The sequence below is a fragment of the Castor canadensis genome, chromosome 6, assembly GCF_047511655.1.
Source record: "Castor canadensis chromosome 6, mCasCan1.hap1v2, whole genome shotgun sequence".
Lineage (NCBI taxonomy): Eukaryota > Metazoa > Chordata > Mammalia > Rodentia > Castoridae > Castor > Castor canadensis.
In genome coordinates, this window is record NC_133391.1 from 95,558,162 (window position 1) to 95,564,161 (window position 6,000).

Here is a 6,000-nt window from a genome sequence, read left to right on the forward strand (position 1 = left end):
TATTTTTAGTTTTATGGGGAGCATCCACACTCTTTCCACAACGGTTGTACTAATTTACATTCCTACCAACAGTGTATGAGGGTTCCTGGTTTACCACATCCTGACTAACATTCACATTGCTGGCTCTTCTGTAGTGGGAACAGTGGAGTAAAGAAAAAATGGAACTAAAGCCCCTGATGATACACAAACTTATATGTTTAGCTGTGACGTCCCTGAAATCTTATTTGACTATTCAGTAGCTTGCTTTGCATCTCCACTCCAATTTAAAGAGCCTAAATAGGGTATTACTGATTGCTACTGAAACTGCTAATCATCTATCAGATAGAGGAGCACTCTTTCCCAGGGTTTCCTGGCCAAAATCTGGAATTCATCTCTCTCTCTCTCTCTCCTCTCTTTCTCTCTGTCTCACTGTCTCTGTCTCTCTCTCTCTCACCAGCTTATTGCCAAGTTCTGTTGGCTTGAAGTCCAAAGTATAAGTGACCCTGCTAATTGTCAGCACTGCTACAGATACCATTTCTACTCTAAGCCTTCAGTGTCTCTAAGCAGATTATTGGGGTAGTTTTCAGTTCTGTCTCCCTGTTTTTTCGCTAGATTCTCTCCACTTAATTCAGACACAGTGGTACTATTCAAATGTAAGTTAGGTCATTCCCTTACTTAAAACCTTTCCTTCACAATTAATGTATGAAATCTTTGACCCCCGCCCACATCTTCCATCTCAGTTCCTATGTTATTCTTCTGTTTTCCTTTATTCAAGCCTCTCTGGCTTGTTCCTTCCTATCTTGAGGAAAACCGCAAGCATGAAATATAGTATTGTCCTAAGGACTTTGCAACTGTTGCTCCCTCTACCTATGATATACATTTTTATATGCTAGCAAAGTTCAATTTTGCATTTCACTTGAGATTCCATTCAGAGAAAACCTTCCCTGGTTACCCTATTGTGGCAGACATGAAACCACCATAGATCCCATTGCAAGGAAGAGCACGTACTAAGCTGTTAGGAGTAAAATCAGCAGACAGTTCTATCTATCTGGTCTTTCAGGGCTTGCCTCCTTTGCAGAAGTGGTTAACTTGAGGTAATGTTCTTCCTGTGACAGTCTGCATTCATTGACTGAGTAAGAGTGGTGAAAAGGCAGTGAATTTCAACCTATGGAAATATTCTGTTGTGCAGTTCCTGTTTCAGAACTCACCAGTAGGTTGTCTGAGGCTTTGTTTGTCCTGCATCACAGTTTCACTTCTACTATACATTTCTTCTTTTTTTTCTATCACTTCACAGGCATTAAAAACTAATTTTAAAAAAGCTTGGATGCCAGATTCTGTCTCAGCATCTGTTCAATATCTCACAGAACCTGAACTGGTATGCCTACCTTAAGGTGTCTCTGAACTTCCTTCTCTGATCTCCTTCCTTCCTTCCTTCCTTTGTTCCTTCCTTCCTTCCTTCTTTCCTCCCTCCTTCCCTCCCTCCCTCTTACCTTCCTTCCCTCATTCCTTTATCATAGCATCTAGAGCAATGTTATATATTTGTTTGTTTCTTTGTTCATGTGTTGCTCTGTGTAGATAAAAAGTCATCCTTGCTGTTCATTGCTATATTCCAGGAGCACAAAAGATTGCCTGGTACATAAAGCATGTTTCATAATATATGAGCACTAAAGGAATGAAGATTCCTGGGCTGGGCTAGAAACCTAACCATTACTTTTAACATTCACCTGTTGGAAAATATGTTCTGAGTGTGTAGATATTGCTGAAATTCAATCCATTTGTAAAGTTAGAGATGGACAGTATATAGTGATTAAAACCCAACTATTTTAAGAATTAAAAACACTTATAGTTATTAGAGACATTATATGTTGTAAAAAATGAGATGGTCTTTTTTTCTCATTCTGTAAATGATAAGTGCATCAGACCTTTGGCCGAATGGTTCATCTTTGCATCATTAGTTATGATGGATAGTGTGCTTACAGAGGCAATTATATTATGTGTGATTTGGATCTTGATGGAAAGAGATAAATTAACTATAGGTTTATGCCACGTAGCAGTTAGAATTACATTTGGAGAAGAGTTCCACCTTGAACCGCTTCCAGATCAGTCAAATCACCATCAGCTTGGTCTCTTTTTATAACACACTCTCAGTAGTAAATGCTGCTTTTATGCTTCCTAACTGCTTGCCTAGGTGGATTTGATAGCCCTGAGTCACCCAGTCTCTTGCCTTTAAGTCAGAATGGATTCATTTGCATCTTATTTCCATAAAAATAATCTTGGATATACTTAGATGATACTAAAGCATGGCAAAGACAGCAACTCTCATCCATTACTTATGCACAATGCTACACAATTTGGGATGTTCAAGTGCTGTTATTAAAATCTTAACATAACCCGAATTGGTTCAATATACATAGAAATGTCACAAGGAAACACACTGTGTAGCTATCTTAAACAAACAAAATTGTTTTTTTTCTTTTACAAAATTGGAGAACAAGAGGTGGAACAGGTCCTGTCTTGGGGACTGGTACCAGTGGGAAGGGGGAGGAAGTGGGGAAAGGATTGGGAGGGTGAATATAATGCAAATATATACATATATACATGCATATAAATGGAAAAATGATATCTGTTGAAACTATTCCAGGAATGTGGGGAGGGGAGAATGATGGAGGGGGTGAATTCAAGTATGACATGTCTGATATATTGTAAGAACTTTTATAAATGCTACACTGTGCCTTCCTAGCACAATAACAAAATTAAAACAAATAAAAAGGTAAAAAATAAACAAATAAATAAGAATGAAATCTTAATAAAACCTAGTGGGTAATATAGCTACATATGCATCTTTAAAAAACTTTAAAACTGTGTGTATTTTGTTTTCAAATTTTTAATTTATTGTGATTGTGTCTCATAAATCAAAATTCCTCCTGTAATTCTATCTAGTCTCATTACTTCTGTTCATTTTTTTCTTCTTTTCTGTTTTTTTAGTCTCTTTCCTTTTCTTTCCGCCTTTTTTGTTTCTTAGCTTTTTCACCTATGGCAGTTTTAAATTTTTTCTTTGTTAAATATGAATAATGAAAGAGTGAAGAAAAAAACATGTATCAATGAATAGGAAGTCATTGGTAGTGGACTGGTAATAGACAGTCCACTGTGTTCTTCAAAAAGCTCTTTTACACATATGCCATGCTACCCATTTTTGTGGTTTTATTACAATAATCATTGAGGGTTAACTAGCTATCATATTTTTTCCTCAAGACAAAAGAAAAATGGTATCTGATAGGAAATTGAAAATATTAAAAGAAATGCTTACCTCTTTTTCTCATTGTGTAATACATCTAAAAGATAATAGTTTAAGATTTATTATTATTATTATTACATTTGTACATTGTATAAATTAATGAGATGCACTGTAATATTTTCATATATGTATATGTTATGCTTTCATCATGCCCATCCACACTTCTTCTAACCTAAACCCTCCTACCCTCTTTTTTCCCTTAACCCTGGGTACTCTTCACAGTCCCTGGTGATCCCTTTTCAACTTTCTGATTTTTGTTTTGTTTTGTTTTTCATATCCAAGTGAGAACATGTGATACTTGCCTTTCTGTGTCTGGCTTATTTCACTTCACATAATGTCCTCCAATTCCATTCATTTTGCTGCAAGTGACATAATTTCATTCTTTTCTACTCATTATTCTGATGAGTAATACTATATATAATAGTATATAATATTTTATATAATAATACAATATATAATATATTATATATATATATATAATCATTTCTTTATTCATCTCTTGATGTGCATCTAGAATGATTCTAGACCTTAGCTTTTGTGAATAGTGCTGCAATAAATACAAGTATGTGGATATCTCTTTTGTATGCTAACATTATTTCCTTCAAGTATATACCCAGGAGTGGTATAGCTGGATCCAATAATATCTATTTTTAGTTTTTTGAGGAGCCTCCATACTGTTCTTCATAATGACTGCTAATTTTTATTCCCACCAATAGTGCATGAGAGTTCCTATTTCTCCACATGCTCACCAGTGTTTTCTTGTTTTCAAATTTTTTTAAAACCAGTATTTTTTTAAATAATAGCCATTGTAAATGAGATGAGATGGTATCTTGTAGTTTGCATTTCCCTGATGGCTAGAGACATTGAGCATTTTTCATGTTTATTGGTCATTTTTATTTCTTCTTTGGGGAAACATCTTTGATCATTTGCTCATTTTAAAATTGGATTACTTGGTTTTTGTTTTTAAATTTTTTGAATTCTTTTGCATTGTGACTATTAGCCCTCTGTCAGATAAACAGCTGGCAAAGTCTCCCTCCCATTTTGTAGGTTACCTCTTCATGCCATTGTTTCCTTTGCTATATAAAAGCTATTTAGTGTGATGTAATCCTATTTGTCAGTTTTTGCTTTGTTTCCTGTGCTTTTGGATTCTTACCCAGAAAATAATTGCTTGTATTAGTATTTTGAAAATTTGAGTGTTTAGAATAAAGGTAATAAGTACATGTCAAGTCTATATCATGTTTAGGTGTCAGATATCTCAAAGGCCAAGGGGATTAAAATGGATAAAAACTGATGTCAGGTTCTTGTATTATACATAAAATGACATAATATTTCAAGGTAGACTATGATGGTTAAATATGTACATTGCAAACCCTAAAGCAACTACTAAAAATAAAAACAAACAAAAAGATGTAGGTAATAAATTAGTAGTGAAAATAAAATGGAATCTTGATATTAAATAACCAATACCAAAGACGTCATAAAGAGAAAAATAAATATTACATAGGGCAAATAGAAAGTCAAATGAAAACAGTGGAGCTAAATTCACCATATCAATAATTACATAAATTTTTAGTTGTCTAACTATTTTATTTAAAAAGTCGGTCCACAGTGAACAGTTTGCATTGCCCAAAGACAGATCTGGAATTTACCCTTGACATCTGACAAGTAATATACATGAGTAATGATAAGATTATTTTTGTTTAGGGTGAAGCTTGCTATGCTGATAGTTTTGTGTTGAGGACTGGCTGTGCCAGAAAGATTAACCATGTGATTTAGGATGGTAGTTGTCAATCCAGAATTGAGGATTTAGGCCATATAGTATAAACCAAAGGGAAGACTCAAACATATGGGCACTCAATCAACCATGTGAACCTAATGAAAAGCCAATGGCTGGCTCAAGTGGTAGAGTGCTTACTTAGCAAGGGTCAGGCCCTGAGTTCAAACTTCAGTACTGCCAAAAAAAATAATAATGAAGAGCCAATAAAAACTCTGGACACTGAAACTACAGAAAATATTCCTGATTGACTGCTGTGATGAATTCCTTTACTAATAGAATTAAACATTCCCTTGCTTCTATTTTGCCCAAATAATATTTGAAATATTTTATCAACTCTTAATGTCACATAATCAGAGATAAATATTCAAACTTGTTTACATATATTATGAATTACAAGAAACAGGTAGTATTCCTGCTCCTGTATCATAATCATATCATAATCATATGAAGAGACACAGTCAGGTGTGGTGACTCAAGCCTATAATCGTAGCTGTTCAGGAAGCAGAGATTGAGTAGATCATGGTTCAAGGCCATCCTGGGCAAAAAATTCATGAGACTCCCATCTCAACCAATGGCTGGGCTCAATGGTACATTATCTATCATCCCAGCTATGCAGGGAAGCATGAATAGGAAGATCACAGTTCAGGATAGCTAGTGTCTAAAGTGAGACCCTCTCTCAAAAATAATCACTGCCAAGGGGATGGTGGAGTGGTTTAAGTGGTAGAGTAACTGCTTAGTAAGCATAAGTTCAACCCTATTACCATCAAAAAAAGGGAGGGATATATAGTTTGAAAGGCATATTGAATGTAATACATTTTGAATTTAAAAAAGCAAATAAAATATTTTAGCACTTTTATAATACATATTTCTAAAAGCAAAGCATGAAACAGCTTTCAAATTGTGGTTGACAGACAAAAAATATTATTCTCAATCAAAGTCAGACTGAGGT